We start from the raw sequence: 18375 nt of genomic DNA, 5'->3' as shown, positions 1-18375 counted from the left end.
AAGAATTTTAAAAAATACCAATTCGAAAATCTGTTACAACCTTTCACCGTGAATCCTACGCTTTTTCTGATTCCTTCATTCACAATTCTAAATTGATAAATGCAACAGAGGAAGTGAGTAAGAGGAAATGGAAGGCTATCAGATGTAAACTCTTTAGCATATATATTTATGCGGTACAGAACAGCGCTGCACATTGTGTTTGTGATCTTTGCCATCTGATAAGATAGGGATGAGGGATTCAGGAAGAACATGAGTCTGAGGTGAACCCAAGTTGTACACATTTTAGGAAAGCAACTAACTAAGGCAGCAATTAACTACAGCAACCAGTTATCAATAATGCCCTTCCTCAACTTTGAACAGTGGTTAGATGATGTAGACAGGACAATAACAGGGCTTTCTTGTGTGCTAGCTGCCCTATAAATATAAGAGTTTTCAGCAGCTTTTTGTCAGTGTGTGCTGAAGACTTGGAGTAGATATGGAGAGCAATGTTTTAAGGGAGGGAGTTGCTATACAGGCAAAGTGGCCCTTTGTTTGCAGCCATCACTGCATAAAGTTTATGGCACCAATGCACCAGATTCTCAAGCACCCTATTGCTATAGCTGGTAACAAGGGTAGGCTAACCCCTATATTTATAATGTCTGGAAGGCCTAAAATGAGAGGCAGTTTTTGCACACATGGCTAGAAGGGATGAACTTAGTGTTTGGATGCAGAAAGTTAAGTAGTTGAAAGAGAAGTGTGGGTTTACAAAAAACAAATATACAGTACATACTCACTTAAGTGACTGCAGCATCCATCTGATGCTGCAGTCCCCCCACACACACTCCTGCTTACTATACACCAAGAACTGAGTAAGCATAGACAGCTGATCGCTGTGTTCTTGGAAATGGCTGGCAATCTCTGGCCACATAAGCAATTGGGCAGGGAATGGAGCAGGTTACATCATTGACTAAAAATGGCCACACCACCATATTTGGATAATGATGTCACCACCATCCCAGCTGTCAATGTTTGTTAGGGAAACAGTGTCTGCTTGCATCCACTGCATCCTCACCAACCACTGACATCACCTGGCCCGGCCAGGAATCCCTTGCTTTGTAAGCTAATGAGTGGAGAATGTAGCCTTGCATCATTGCCTAAATATGACCACACTGATGGGCACTGACAGGCGACACTGATAAGGAGGCACTGATGGGCACTAAAAGGCAGCACTGATGGGCATTGATAGGCAGCAATGATGGGCACTTATAGGCAGCACTGATGGCCACTGATGGGTTGCACTGATGGGCAGTGATTGGGGCTGCACTGATAATCAGGACATCTCACAATCCCTGGTTACTGGACACCGGACCAACATGGTAAAGGGCCACTGTTATTGGCCCTTTACCCCAATCTGTGATAAGCTGTGTCTGAAGTGGGCACATGGGGGGGGGGGGTGGTTCGGGGAGAACATCTATGGATGCCATCCCAGCAACGGAAGACCACGCTGTAGCTGACTTTTGGCTATAACGAGGTTGGGAAGTGGTTTAAATTAAGGGTTGCTTTGGCTGACATTACATGCCATAACATTTTTTTTGCCATTTGTGTCCGATTGGGGAGATTTCCTTTCACTTCATGTCCCATAGCCAACACAGGAAGTGAAGAGGAAAGCCCTTCAAAGTGAGGGAATCCCTGATTGTCACCAGGGTCACCAGAATCAGTGTCCCCATTGGAAGATGTTTCCTCTTTAGCTGTTCTGAGGACAACCCAACATTTGGGACTTTCTTTTACTTTCAATGTTAATAGTAACAAGGACAAATAGAGAAGGCAAATGTCCCCAACAGGGACACAGACAGCAATAAAAAAAACTGATAGGTGTTCTAATTTCTCACCATTCTGTCCAAAACTAAATAAAATATTACCCTTTGGTTACAATTTAACACAAGTGTAGCTGCAGTAGTGGCATAGGAGGAAGAGAAGGGCAAAACACAAATGCCCAAAGTATTTAGATAAAGTATTTTTTAGGATGCCCTAAAGTCTACAACTGGGTAAATGATTTTAATAAAGGAAAGGTTGGCCTTTGAAATCTTCAAATAGGAGCCTCTGATGAGGTTGGCTTTTTGTGTATACCTGTAACTTGCCTTGCCCACACCATCACCTTTCTCTTTGTTCTTGTCCTGTTCTCACTTGCAGTATATTGTCATGTAAAAGTTAAATGGAACCTGTAAAATGGCCATGTGCTTCAAGGCAAGTCACATAGTATACGGGGTATCGCAGTATACCTGCTCCTAGGTTCAGTGTGCCCCAACCCACCTTCCACAACTCAAGCCCTGTGAAGAACCTGATATTTCAGAAATGGGGTGCACATGTACAATCCAAATCTGCCTTCCCACTATGCAATATCTGATATGGTGTGAACTATAGCCAAGCCCAAACAATGTCAGATAGACAGTGTGTCTAGCCCCATGCAGATACTGATTTTCAGAAGATCATTATTGTCATGGGTGTTAGGGAGACTCCAGCATATTCAGCACATTGACTGTTGACATTTTTTTGAACCTACTGTAAATAGTACATTTTAGCTTTGTTGCCCATGACCTTATTATAAGTTTGCATTAATTCTCTGCAGAAGATGATGAACAATAACACACCTTCTTCTCTCCTTCAAAAGCCACTGTTTTTTCCATAAGTCAGTGGGCTGTCTTTTATTGTGACAGTAGGAGGAGAAGAATAAAGAAATACATGCTTCACATTCTGGGTTCTGGAAGACATACCAGGTTAGTGAAAGCAACTTTTAAGGTATCAAATCGACTTTGCTCCATCCGAAATGTAATAGTAATCTTGTGTTCATTTGGTTTACATTTTTTTTTTCTTAATTTACATTAGTACTAAATTGGCACATTTATTTATGTTTTTCTATCTATTACCCTACTATACTCTGCAGTAAAATATAAGAATCCATTACATAAAACTATTATTTTATATACATTAAATGTTAAGCTTTATGAAAATTCTACAGCAATGTACAAGATAGCTAGTGATGTCTAATTAGAAGTATGACATTCATGCACTATATATAGAAGTATTGGAACAATACAGAGAAAATGAGCATGGCCTCTGTGAAAACATGGAATGGAAATTCTTGAGATAAAGTACACTTGACCTTAAGAGCTTGAACATGCTAATAAATCAATGCTGTTCTCCTATTGTATACATCTCAAGCTATATATCTGGGCCATAATACATTTTAGTCAAAGCTATTTACCTTCCTCTACAGAAACCTCTTACTTTAATGTCAGTATGTCTCATATATTAATTATAGACAGACACTAAACAATAGATATCTAACATTTGATGCCAACAAGTAATGAGAAGTATTTTTTTTTGTAAATAACAATAATAATTACAAAAACTCAAATGGCATTGATTACTTAAAGTGAATGTTGATAGTGACAAGCCAAGGTTATTATGATTTGTGCAGGAATTATAAGTGTATATATGCTTCTCTTAAACTCTAACATATAGTATCTCACAAAAGTGAGTACCCCGCTCACATTTTTGTAAATATTTTTACTTTCAAAAGATTTTTATTTGTAATATAATGGAACAGATACAAAACAAGCATTATGAACCATGCACTAGAAGCAAATATTTGACAAATTGAAACATATTAAACAGAATACATACAACTCTTGAAAACTTCAAAATGTAAGTAAGCAAGTGGTCTTCACATGTTCCACAATGCGAAAGGCGCAGAGGAAAAGTTAAGGAATGGAGATCCGGAGAGGACCGCCCAATCCCAAGGAGACCCCTACTGGGGACTAAGACTGTCCCCTCAGGAGAGATGGGGCAACCCCGGCTCCCCCATAACTCAGCTCTGGCAAACCAATATGAGGTATTAATGATTTACCCATATAAAAGAGAGCCGTAAAGTTATAAATTTAGATCAAAATGCTATTGAGTAATATGCAACCCTACGAGTCGAGAAGGCTTCCAATACCGTGAAGGTAGGGAGCAACTAGCGTCTCAAAAACTTCACAACAAGCATGGTATGCTTAAGAGAAAATTGTGTGGAGAAGAGAAAGAGAAGAGACAAAAGGTGGGAAAGGAATAGAAAGGAGAGTTAAAGTGGCTATTAAAAGAGAGAACAGAGGAATGATAAGACCATGATGAAGAGGGTGCGATACTAGCACAGAGGAATGAGGTCTTAGAGAGAAAAAGTGATAGGAAGGAGTTTTCCTGACAGGTCCCTAAGAACAAGAAGGATCAAACTAGTGCTGCAGAGCATGCAATGGGGTTTTAGTGAACTCAGCCCATGGTTCCCACACCACTTTAAAGCTATGGTGAGTATCCAGGAGTTTGCTAGCTAACAATTCTTGCGACATGATCCAGGAAATTTTTCTTTTAGCGCGCAGTATGGAAACTGAAGGTCGCATTCAAGCGCTGGCTATGGTCATTTTGACTCCCAGAAGAATGAAGTGAATGAGACGTTTTTGAAATTTGGATGCGCCCGGAGTAGGCATGTTAAGCAGAGCAATCTGTGGTGACTGCACAATAGATAGACCCGTGACTTTCCTTATGATATTGAATACTTTATTCCAGAAGCCCCGTATTTTGGGGCAATCCCACCACATATGAACGACAGAGCCCAGGAGGGAGCAACCCCTAAAACAGAGCGGGCAAGAAGCCGGGTAGAATTTATGAATTCTCTCAGGCACCATATACCATCTAGTGAGGACTTTGACACTTGCCTCAATAAGGTAGACATTCAGTACACCTTTATAAGCGGCAGTCATGCCAGAGGACCACGACTGTTCCCCTCATTCCTGCGAGAGGTCACCCTCCCATGCTCTGGCATAACTAGGTTTCTGACTGTTATCGGCAAGTGACCCGTAGATCGCAGAGATGCCACCCCTCTGCTCCATGACATTACCCCACCACGCCTCATATGGTGTTACCCTAGGAGAATTGACGTTGGATTTCCAGATGGAAGAAAGGAAATGGGAAATTTGTTGAAAGCAGAATAGTTCAGTAGCTGGCATTTTGAGTTTAGATTTGCAGTACGAAAGGGATATCGGGCCCGATCCTGTAAAGAAGTGTCCTATTCTATACAACCCCTTATCTAGCCACCATTTAACCACTTTAAAAGAGTTTGTGAAATTCCGCGCTTAGGATAAGGGGTATATATGGAAAGTAACACCACGCTCGGCTGCTGCCCACTTCAGAAAATGCAGCCCTAAAAGGGGAGCATTGAATATATAAGGGGAAAATAGAAGAAGTGATTGGCGCTGCCTAGTGGGGTATTCGGGAAATCAATTTGTGGTTGCGTCACTCCTAAGTTAAATTTTATATGAAATATGTGCAAAATAGAATGTGTAATAAAAATTTGTGTAATAAAAGCTACATTAAGACCTATGTGTATCCTTATAAGAACATAGCATATGGACCCCTACACTAAATAAAATCAAGGGTCACGAGTGGTGGTCTATGTGCCAAAACAAGATGATGTACACAAAAAAATATATAATAAGGAACTATTGCAATAAAATACAACAAATAAATGCAATACGTGCAATTAATAAATATAGGGTGCAGGTGTGCAATAGTGAATATTGGAAGTGGAGTGATGAATGAATAAATAAATAAATCTCTCTTATAAAATAGCAACCATAAATTCACAAGCAATAAATATAACAATAATAAATATAAGTGAAAAATATATATATATATAGCTGCCAGTAAGTAAGTGCAATAGTGCAAGGTGGAAAAATTATTATTATATTATAACTGTGCAAAACCGGCAGCGAAAAATGGGGTGTCTCTGCAGGAGATCATACAAATCAATCCCAAAACATGTGCATTCACAGTGGGTTAAAAGATCCGAAAAAGTCCTATATATATAGTCCGTATATGGTGGTTCAAGTGCTCTTTTCTCTATGCCCAGAGTGTGGTGAGTGGGCAGAAGGTAAGGTGCTCCCCTAAGCCTGGGGTCCTGCGCTTACCAGATTCCTTTACCCCTACAGGGGTAACCAGCGGGTCGATATTTAGGGATCGCTCCTATACACTGGCAACCTGGACGTCCCTAGTACTCGATCTCACTCCGTTATGGATAATATGGTGTCCGCTCAATAGATACAGAAAGATTCCAGTACAGTACCCGGGTATGAAGAAGAGAAGGGAAAGGAGCATTTATAGATGCAGCTTGTAATATACAGAAAGATTCCAGTACAGTACCCGGGTATGAAGAAGAGAAGGGAAAGGAGCATTTATAGATGCAGCTTGTAATATATTACATTATATATTATATATTTATTATTGTTATATTTATTGCTTGTGAATTTATGGTTGCTATTTTATAAGAGAGATTTATTTATTTATTCATTCATCACTCCACTTCCAATATTCACTATTGCACACCTGCACCCTATATTTATTAATTGCACGTATTGCATTTATTTGTTGTATTTTATTGCAATAGTTCCTTATTATATATTTTTTTGTGTACATCATCTTGTTTTGGCACATAGACCACCACTCGTGACCCTTGATTTTATTTAGTGTAGGGGTCCATATGCTATGTTCTTATAAGGATACACATAGGTCTTAATGTAGCTTTTATTACACAAATTTTTATTACACATTCTATTTTGCACATATTTCATATAAAATTTAACTTAGGAGTGACGCAACCACAAATTGATTTCCCGAATACCCCACTAGGCAGCGCCAATCACTTCTTCTATTTTCCCCTTATTTAACCACTTTACCACTGAGCCTATTTTTGACACTTTTTGTTTACAAGTTTAAATCAGTAATTTTTCCTAGAAAACTACTTAGAACCCCCAAACATTATATATATTTTTTTAGCAAAGACTCTGGAGAATAAAATGTCGGTCATTGCAAAATTTTGTGTCACGCGGTATTTGCGCAGCGGTCTTTAAAACGCCATTTTTTTGGAAAAAATTTGAAAAATCACATTTCACTGCATTTAAAAAATACTAAACAGTAAAGTTAGCCCATTTTTTTGTATATTGTGAAAGATGATGTCACGCCGAGTAAATAGATACCCAACATGTTACGGTTTAAAATTGCGCCCCCCCCCCCCCCCCGTGGGATGGCGACAAACTACGGTCAATAGAGATCTCAATCTGCGACATTTTAAATTTATTTAACGGTTACCAGTTTAGAGTTAGAGTGTAGCTCTTTTTTTTTAATTATTGCCCACGCTCTGGCGATCGCGGCGATACCTCACATGTGTGGTTTGAACAGCGATTTCATTCGCGGCTCGACTTGCTTATACATTTTTTTTGTGCGTGAGCTAACGGTGACGGGGGCGGCTAAATTTTTTTTTTTTTCCTATTTATTTTTTCTTTTTTTTTAACTTTATTACAGGTTTTTTTTAAAAAAAAATCTGATCACTTTTATTGCTGTCACAAGCAACGTAAACATACCTTGTGACACCAATATGTAGTGACAGGTACACTTTATGGAGGGATCGAGGGTCTAAAAGACCCTAGACCCCTCCACTACACTTCCCTGTATGCAAAACGCCAAAAACTGCATTTTTGCATACAGCCGTTTTTCAAATCTGCCGACTTTTGCAGCACAGTAACCCGGAAGTGACATCATGGACGCCGCCTCCGGGTTACGTCATCGGAGACCCGATCGATGCCGTTTCTGGCATTCATCGGGACTCCATCCAGCCGGCGGACGTGCTGGCTGGGTGCTCGGGGCTCCCGGTGGGATGGGAGCCCCGAGCAAAGCCACGGAAGGCGGCGGGAGGGGGGGGGACGTCTCCTCCCGCCCCCCCCGGGTAACGATCGAGCGGCTCCCGAGCCGCGTCGGTCATTACCGACAGAAAGCCGACCGTCGGCTTCAAACAATGGTACCGGGATGATGCCTCTAGCTAGAGGCATCATCCCGGTATAATCACTCAAAGTCAGCCGACGTAGGTCTACGTGGCTAGACGTTAAGTGGTTAAACGAGGTAATATTCTGGCCTGGAGGGAAATTGGGGTTTTGGAACAAGAGAGCCAGAGGTCGTATGGGGGAGGTGATTTCAGGCTTACCCCGGAGCCTGTCCCAGAGAGAGAACGAGTGTGAGAGAGTAGGTGCTAGAATTGCTGGACGATACTTTGCTTGACACCACATCAGGTAGTCTATCGTATGGATATTGACCCAGTCAGGTTTTACCCCAGGAGAATATATGACTGATATCTGCGCCCACTGTGCTGCTTGGTAATACCACTGCAGGTTAGGAAGTCCTAGCCCTCCCTGTGATCTAGTTCTGAATAATATATCCTTAGAAAATCTGTAGCCTTTTGAGCCCCAAACAAACTTGAGGATTCAAAACTGGAACTTGCGAAGATGAGTGCTACTGATGGGAATAGGAAGTGATCTAAAGTAATACAAGATACGTGGTAAAAGGGTCATTTTGACCGCATGTACCCTACCTATCCAAGAGATAGGTAAGTGTGACCAGGTTTGGAGGTCCGATTCTAGTTTAGAGTAGAGTGGGGGATAGTTAGCCTTATAAAGTTTGTCTGTTTTCTTCGTTAGGGTGACCCCCAAGTAAGGTATAGATTGTTCGCTCCATGCGAATGGAAAATGATCTTTCAGGTTAGCTATCACTGGGGGGGGCATGTTTATGTTCAGAGCCATTGATTTGGCCATATTCACTTGTAGTCCGGAAATAGTTCCGAACGTTGTTAAAAGCCTACACACATTGGGAAGGGAAATCAGCGGGGACGTGATAAATAAGAGTAAATCATCTGCGAACAAGGCGCATTTGTGAGTGCCCTGGGAGCAGTGAACTCCATGAATGTTAGTGTCTTTCTGATAGCTACGGCTAGTGTTTCAATTGCAATCGCAAACAGGAGGGGGGAGAGGGGACAGCCCTGGCGGGTACCTCTTGATATCTGGAAAGATTCTGAGTAACAGCCTTGGAATCTGACTTTAGCGTTGGGGTTGGAGTATAACGCTTTCACGATATTAACAAACCGTGTTCCAAAACCCCAAGTATCTAATATAGAGAACAAGTATGACCAAGAAATAGAGTCAAAGGCTTTCTGCAGATCGATAGAAAGGAGAATACCCTCCTGGGGCGGGCCCCCATCCTATCCTGATTGCAACAATGAGATAACATCAATAGCGTGTCTAATTTGATCGGGTCCTTGCCTGCCCAGGATAAATCCTACCTGGTCTTTATTAATATATTGGGCAATGAGGGAGGAAAGTCTGTTAGCCAGTATCTTTGTCAGTATTTTGAGGTCATTATTTATAAGCGAAATCGGTCTATAATTACTAACCTCGCTAGAATCTTTGCCAGGCTTGGGTATTACCGTAATATATGTCGCATTGAGGGAGGTATCTAGTTGTGGGTTCGTGCGAAGATCATTGAATAGCCTTGCTAGGTAGGGGGCCAGGATCGGACCGAAGGATTTATAGTACGGGATCGAAAAGCCATCTGGGCCAGGTGCGGAGCTACTCTTAATGTCTTTAATGACTAGTTCTATTTCTTCTGCCAATATAGGGTCATCCAATAGTGCACGATGGTCAATTAGTTTAGGAAGAGGAATAGAGGATAGAAACGAGTGGAGTTGAGAGTGGGGCGGGTCAGGGGCCTTGTCGTAAAGATCAGTGTAAAAGTCTTTAAAGGCCTTCGTTATATTCTGGGGATTGCGAGTACCAGTACCATTCGGGAGTTTCACTAGAGGGGGAGCTTGCAGACGCGGTTTGGACGAGAGGGTGGAAGCCAAACGTGAACCAATTTTATCTCTCTGAAAATAGAAGCGCGCTCCCGTCCAACGGAGGTGTTTGTCAGCTTTAGCCGTCAATACCAAATTAAGTTGAGTTCTAACCGAGTCCAGCTCCGCTATGGGAACTGAGGTAGGGTTGCTTTTAAGACGCCGTTTAAGTGCCAGGAATTCTAATTCATGCCGTGTCAGGTCAAGGTGTCTCTCCTTGTGTATCTGAGAGGAAAGGCGAATAATGGCGCCTCTAATGGTGGCCTTGTGGGCCGCCCATAGAATGCCCAGAGATGTGTCCCCTGTGTCATTAATGGAGAAGTATTCTCTGATCTCTTTTTCAATCTGTGATTTTCTGGTTGGGTCTTTAAGAAAGGAATTAGTTTAGCTTCCAATTATTATGTAATTGACGGGTATGAGGGCTCTGCAGGAGCAATGTGACCAATGCATGGTCAGTCCAAGCAGAGTCCCTAATGAAGGATTTAAAAGCCAAAGGCGTGAGGTGTGCAGGGAGTAAAATATGATCGATTCTGGAAAAGGAATGATGTGGTGTTGAATAAAAAGTGTAGTCTTTGTGGGTGGGGTTTATTTCTCGCCAAATGTCGATCAAGCCTTGGTCATATATGAGCTTGGCCACGAGAGTACTACTTTTAGTGGGATGAACTGCTTGGGAGCCCGGTGGCCTCTTTTTATCTGCTCCTGTGTCAAAAGCGACATTGGAGCCCCCCCCCCCCCCCCCAAATCACCGAGCCCTCAAGCATAGGTTGCAATGTGCGGAAAAGCTGTGAGAAAAATGAGCTCTGTGCTTTCTTAGGAGCATAGTATGATATGAAAGTGAAGACATGATCATCAATGGCCCCCTTTACTAGAATAAACCGTCCCTCTGGGTCTCTGTGTTCCATTATGGGGGAAAATTTGCACCTATGGGAGAAGGCGATAGCCACTCCCTTAGTCTTTCCCTCTGCATTGTGTATAAAATTAAATAAGTGCGCAGGATCAGTAGTGTGAATAGCTGCAACCTTCGAACCAAATGGTGATAAAATTGTGTAGAAAATAAATCAGGTGCGCTAAAATTCACTGGTGTCACAAATCAGGAAAAGGTGTGACACTATAATGAGTGTCCCCCATATAACTGTGATGTGTTTCCAAAATTGATGTGCACTTGAACGGGTGTACAGTAAATACTATGCACCCTGGTGCATATACTTGGGTGTGTTATGGTGAATAGGTGATGATGAATGGATAATGTGATACCAACATAAACCAAAAAAGTGCACAAGTAGTTCAAAGAAAAAGTGTCCAATATTTCAATGGTTGCCACCTCAGTGTATAGTCCATATGCATATAAAAGTGCATAAAGTCCCAATCGTCCCCTCACAGGCTAAAGTAAAATCCACTCTGTGGGTTCCTCTAGATCCGTGGGGTGCAGATGGGTTCCACCACCTTTGTGGGGATTAGCCCCTTACCATAGAGAAAAGAGGTTAAGGACGGATAATCAACCCAGTAGTGTCTTGGGAATTCAGGGAGGTCACCGTGAAATAATCAGATAGTAAGTGTGGCCTCTTACCGGATCGCTCAAACCAAAAGGCGACTGTCTCACTGATCTTTCGGTGTCTCAACCCAATCCCGGTCCACTCTTGTTCTGGGTGTTACTCTCCGCACAGATGAGGGCTTCCACGTGTATCTCACAGAAACAGAATCAGACCATAGCACAGTACCTTTGACAATTTATTAAAACAAAAGTATCCAGTGCACTTACAGTTAGATGTTAACTAATGGACACAGGAAACCGATATCGATATTGGAGAGGCCGTGGCCGCCTGCAGTGCGGTCCTCGGCAACTTGCAATGACGATGCGACGATGCGGCGCTCCTCTGTGACGCGTTTCCACTAAACAGTCGTCTACGGAAATAGGCCCCCTTTACTAGAATAAACCGTCCCTCTGGGTCTCTGTGTTCCATTATGGGGGAAAATTTGCACCTATGGGAGAAGGCGATAGCCACTCCCTTAGTCTTTCCCTCTGCATTGACCAGAAAAAACAAGAGAAATTTAGAGTGGATAAATTTGGGGTTGTACGAGCTAGGAAAGTGAGTTTCTTGGAGGAGAATAACATCAAGTTTTTGGCTATGATAATATTGAAAGGCTTTTCTGCGCTTTACAGGAGAGTTAAGGCCCTGAACATTATGTGTCCCTATCTTTAAGATAGGGGGTAGTGTAAGGGAGTCAGCCATGGAGCAGAGGGGTGAGGAACCCACACGAACACAAGTCACCTACTTGATACATTTGAACGTCTGGCATCCAGCGAAGCTCTACAGGAGAGTAGGGGCTTTATGCAGCATCTCGTAGTTGTGACCTGTCAGGAAAACTGAAAAAAAGAGAGACATGAGAGAAAAAAAGAGAGAAGAAAGACAGATAGAGAAAAAAACAAAAAAAATTCCGCCTCCAGGGGGGCAAGGGGGATGATTCCATTGCCACCCTAGGGAAAAATGTACCCAAAAAATTATCCCAGCAAGGGGAGGGGTTCCACCCAGGGAGTCGGAACAAACCTAGACTCCGAGGTAGGAGAAGGCGTCAGCTCGCTAATCCGGCTGCAACGCCCCATGACTATAAACATTATAAACAACATTTCAGATGTATAATCTGAGAAATGACAACCGCCATCAATGTCATAAGAAAACCGGCAAAATTGGGGGGGCGGGGAGGGAGGGGTGCGAGGGGGTGGAGGGAATGGGAGGGCGGGGAGGAAGGGGAACAGGAGGGCGGGAAGGGGATGAAAAGAGGTGAGGGTGGGGAAATAAAGAAGGGGGTTCACAACCCTGGGGAGGGGAGTAGCATGGTGTGCCATCATGGAATTCTCAAAGCCCACAAAAAACACATAGCAAAGAGAAAAAAAAAAAACAGTGTGCAATTCAAAGTTCAGGGCAGAGTCTGGAGGAGGACCTCCAATCAACAAAAGTTGAAATCTTGGCAACTTTGGGTTTCAGCAAAAACCGAAAGTCTAAAGGATGTGGGAAACCAGAACAGGTGCCAGGAGAGTCTTTCAGCCCGGATGGTTGGAATCCTTGGATCGCTTGGTCTTCGGCTTCTGCCAGAGGGGTGTCAGCGGGCTGGTCGGCATCTGGAGTTTTGCTGCTGTATTGGGCGATTCCGGTGGTGGTGAGGAGGGGGTCCTGGATATGAGTCCCAAGTCCAGAAGCAATCGTTCCCTTCCGGGAGGGTAGCAAAGGAATAGTTCTTATTCTTGAAGGCAAATTTCAGTTTAAATGGAAACAGCCACCAGTATTTGATTTCTTTCTGGGTCAGAACCGAGAGAAGGGGTTTCAAGGCTCTGCGTTTCTGAATCGTATATGATGAGAGGTCTGCAAATATTTGGATTGGTTGTTCCTGGAATGTAAGATTGGATGAGGCTCTGGCACGTTTCATTACTTCCTCTTTCACAGAAAAATAATGAGGTTTGACAACTATGTCTCTGGGAAGTCCGTCTGATCTGGGGGGACCGAGGGCCCTGTGAGCTCTATCCAGTTCCAGCTTATGCTGAGGTATTTCTGGAATCAGGTTTTTGATGAGAGAATGCACTATCTCTGTGGTATCAGTGAATTTTTCAGGGATCCCCCTTATTCGAAAGTTATAGCGACGTGTTCTGTTCTCCAGATCATCAATCTTTGACATTGCAGAGTCAAGCTGATCATGCAGAGTTTGAATAAGATCAGTATTTTGGGTGGTCCTGGCGACCGTTTGATCAAGTTTGGATTCAATCGCTTCAATCCTGGATCCTAGATTATGCAAATCTGCCTTTATCTCTTCTGTAATTTTTGCTGCAGTGACAGAAAGCCCCCTATCCAGCAGCTCAGAGAATTTTACAAACAGAGTGGCTATGTCAAGTTGAGCTGTGGTGACAGAATCCCTGAGGGAGCCATGGGGATTGCAGGCCTCCATAGGGGATAGCAGGAGATCATCCAGTGTGTGCCCTATTAGTGATTCCGTGGATGCTGGGGACGGATGGGGTGAGGAGAAAGTGTCCCCTGGGGGTCCCTGGGCAGTAGGGAACAGCGGTTGGTCCAAGATATGTGGGGGGGAGCCCTACTGAGAATCGGATGGCTGGCGGGGCTGTGGAGCCGCAAACTAGAAAGTACTGTCCGGGCCGATCCGGGCTGTAATAATGGTACCTGCGGGGTCTGGGAGGTGTCCGGGGATCAGAGTGAGGTGCAGGGTTACGTTGCTGCTCAGGATGGCTGCTGATCCCGCTGAATGGTGTACTAAACACGATGCCGTTGGATCAGGGCGGGTAGGCCTCAAAACTAAAAGAGCTTTCCGGGCCGATCCGGGCAGAAATACTGATGCCTGCGGGGTCCGGGAGGTGTCCGGGGATGAGGGCGAGGTGCCGGTCCACTTTTCAGAGCAGGATGGCTGCGGATGCCGCTGGATGGGGCGCGATGCAGCCGGATCAGTGCGGAGCTCCCAGTCTAAGCAGCCATATCGGAGCCCCGCCTGCTGCAATTTTTTTTTTGTAAATATTTTAATATACCTTTTCATGTGACAACACTGAAGAAATTACACTTTGCTACAATGTAAAGTAGTGAGTGTACAGCTTGTATAACAGTGTAAATTTGCTGTCCCCTCAAAATAACTAAACACACAGCCCTTAATGTCTAAACTGCTGGCAAAAGTGAGTACACCCCTAAGTGTAAATGTCCAATTTGGGCCCAATAAGCCATTTACGCTCCTCGGCGTCATGTGACTCGTTAGTGTTAAAAGGTCTCAGGTGCAAATGGGGAGCTGGTTGGTAAAATTTGGTGTTATCGCTCTCACTCTCTCATACATGGAGTTCACCAGAGCTTCACAGGTTGCCACTGGAGTCCTCTTCCACTCCTCCATGATGACATCATGGAGCTGGCGGATGTTAGAGACCTTGCACTCATTTACTTTCTGTTTGAAGATGCCCCACAATCCACAGATGCTCAATAGGGTTTAGATCTGGATACATGCTTGGCCAATCCGTCACCTTTAACCTCAGCTTCTTTAGCAAGGCAGTGGTCGTCTTGGAGGTGTGTTTGAGGTCGTTAACGTGTTGGAATACTGCCATGCGGCCCAGTCTCTGAAGGAAAGGGATCATGCTCTGCTTCAGTATGTCACAGTATATGTTGGCATTCATGGCTCCCCCCAATAAATTGAAGCTACCCGGTTTCGGCAGTATTCATGCAGATCCAGACCATGACACTCCCACCACCATGCTTGACTGTAGCCAAGACACACTTGTCTTAGTACTCCTTACCTGGTTTCCGCCACACATGCTTGACACCATCTGAACCAAATAAGTTTATCTTGGTCTCATCAGACCACAGGACATGGTTCCAGTAATCCATGTCCTTAGTCTGCTTGTCTTCAGCAAACTGTTTGCGTGCTTTCTTGTGCATCATCTTTAGAAGAGGCTCCTTTCTAGGATGACAGCCATGCAGACCAATTTGATGCAGTGTGCAGAGTATGGTCTAAGCACTGACAGGCTGACCCTCCCCCACCCCTTCAACCTCTGCTGCAATGCTCGGAGCACTCATACATCTACTTACCAAAGAAAACCTCTGGATATGACGCTGAGCATGTGCACTCAACTGCTTTCGTCGACCATGGCGTGGCCTGTTCTGAGGGGAACCTGTCCTGGTAAACCACTGTATGGTCTTGGCCACTGTGCTGCAGCTCAGTTTCAGGGTCGTGGCATTCTTCTTATAGCCTAGGTCATCTTTATGTAGAGCAACCATTTTTTTTTCAGATCCTCAGAGAGTTCTTTGCCATGAGGTAACATGTTGATATTCTAGTGACCAGTACGAGGGAGTGAGAGTGATAACACTAAATTTAACACAGCTGCTCCCCATTTACACCTGAGACCTTGTAACACTAACGAGTCTCATGACACCAGGGAGGGAAAATGGCTAATTGGGCCCAATTTGGACATTTCCACGTAGGGGTGTACTTACTTTTGTTGCCAGCGGTTTAGACATTAATGGCTGTGTTTTTAGTTATTTTGAGGGGACAGCAAATTTACACTGTTATACAAGCTGTGCACTCACTACTTTACATACTTTACATTGTAGCAAAGTGTCATTTCTTCAGTGTTGTCACATGAAAAGATATAATAAAATATTTACAAAAATGTGGGGGGTGTACTCACTTTTGTGAGATACTGTGTATATATATATATATATATATATATAAAAATATCATATGGAATATGGAATGGAATAAAGTGTTCATTAAAGTGGTTGTAAATGCAGATGTTTTTTTTCTATCTTATTGCATTCTGTGTGCAGTGGACCCCCTAATACTTATCTGAGCCCATTTTGATCCAGCGATGTTGCACAAGAGACCCGGCTGTACAGGACTCTCCCTTCTAAATGGCCGAGACAGCAGCGGGGCGCCATTGGCTCCCGCTTCTGTCAATCAAACTCGGTATACCGATGAAGATAGGGAGGGGGCGGGGCCAGGCTGCGGCTCTGTGTCTGAATGGACATATTATGCTGAGGCTCGGCTCAGGTGCCCCCATAGAAAGATGCTTTGGGAGCATTGAACAGGAGGGAGGGGTAAGGAGTGCCGAAGAGGGACCTAAAAAGAGGAGAATCTGGGCTGCTCTGTGTAAAACCCCTGCACAGAGCAGGTATGTATAACATGTTTGTTATTTTTTTTAAATAAAAAAATGAGACATTACAATCACTTTAAGAGCCGGTCCACACTAGCGCGACTTGTCAGGCGACTTGTCAGCCTGACAAGTCGCGCTCCCTTGCGGTCCATTGACCGCTACAGGACCCGTTCTAATAGGAGCGGCACAAGTCGCTCCGACTTAGAAAAAGGGTCCTGTACTACTTCGGGGCGACCTCGGAGCGACTTGCATAGACTTCCATTTTGTGAAGTCCCTGCAAGTCGCTCCGAAGTCATGGTGCATGGTAATGCACAAGTCGCCCCACGAAGTAGTAAGGAGTCGTGTCGCCTTAGTGTGAACCGACTCTAAAGGCTCCCCAAAGAGGAGAGAGAAGCGTCTGTCAGGTTATGATTGAATTTATCAGAATGAAAGAAGTCCTTCCAGCGGGACCATTTATTGTTACATTTTTAGGTTGTATCTTGGAGAAGCTGGTAAGATTTTCCATGTATTCAATATCAAGAATTCACCAAAACCACTGCCATATGGTGGGTGGTAAAAATAATTTCCAAAGAGCTGGGATGCAGGATCGGGCTGCATTTACTAAATAAATAAAGACCACATTATTATATATTTTAGCTGGAATTTCATTATGATGTAGGAGGAAAAAACTTGGGTCTTTAGGAATAGCTGAATTTTGATCTGTGTAGCCCTGCCTGCTAGAGAGAAGCCGGTCATCAGATCAGCTTCTGTAGAATGGGACTGCTGGAAAAGCTTGCTTAATCAGTGGCTTGTAGCCAATCAGCTGCAGCTCTGATCAGTGAATTCTGACAGGATAGGGTCTCCTCTGTCCGAATACAATTTTTCGGGGGGGGAGGGGGTGATTTCTGCATCCACCTCTCTTGTGTGGCCTCAGGAATCTGTTGTGTTTTATTTATTCAGCCTTTAGGCTGAAAAGAAAAAAAAAAAAACCATGCCAGTTTAAATAGTTTTACCCTAATCCTCTGCCTCTAGACTAAAGCCACAGACAGTTTGAATCTTGGCCAGTTCAGCAGGAAACTTGAGTACAACCAGTCTGTTGGATTTTACATGTGATTATTGCGATTATTGCTTGCGGCTATTATAGCTGCTAGCAGTAATCGCTGTGTTCTCCTGGCAGGAACAGCTTCCCCTGCCCGGAGAACACAATAGCTCTGCAAGAGAGATTCCCCCATCAACACTGACTGTTTTGATTGGGGAATCATGTGCAGATTGACATGTTCGCCCTGAGGCTCTGGATGACCTTGTCCCGGCATTGGTGACATGTACAAGTGAGGGCACAATAACTACCTCCAGAGTCACCGACAAATGACTTCCAGCTAGTCACCAAGAAACCATACCAGTGTCTGTTGCAGCACCTTTTGTACATTTTTATATGTACAGAATTTAGCTGTGTGGTTTCTCTACTATTATTTCCATTTTCTCCTAACTAAACATTCCCCAAATTCTTTAGGACTTAAAGGCTGTAGCTGTACTCTCTGCAGCCCCTATCATTTCACTGTACTTTTAAAGTCATCGCTGTATTGATGAGAACACTTTTTTGGCATTTCTGGACATTTTTACTGTGACATTGATCCAAACATATACTTAGAGATTTAGTGTGATGTTGGGAGGAGAATCAGATTTTTGCTATCTGGCCTTGTAATTTATGACTACTGCTTTCTGACCTGATAGCTTGAATTCCCAGCCTACCCCCCTCTCTCTCTCTAATATCCTAAAGTGACAGACAGTTCTTTTCTTTTAATTTCCCATGCACAATGTTACACATACAAAATATATACTACTGGGAAGAATGACTGACAGAGATAATAATGAACTGTTGCAATTACTATTCTCTAGTCATCAAGCTAGTGGCGAATGTCCTGTTAGGTTGTCATAGTCTGTAATCTCATTCAGCAAATAAAAATCTATCTCTTTTCCACTTATACAGCATATTGTCCTCTCTGATCTTTGCAGGGTGACAGCATCTTCTTACTGATTTGTGATGGAG

The sequence above is a fragment of the Pelophylax lessonae genome, assembly GCF_965119305.1.
Source record: "Pelophylax lessonae genome assembly, chromosome: 1".
Lineage (NCBI taxonomy): Eukaryota > Metazoa > Chordata > Amphibia > Anura > Ranidae > Pelophylax > Pelophylax lessonae.
This window is presented reverse-complemented; position numbering follows the sequence as displayed.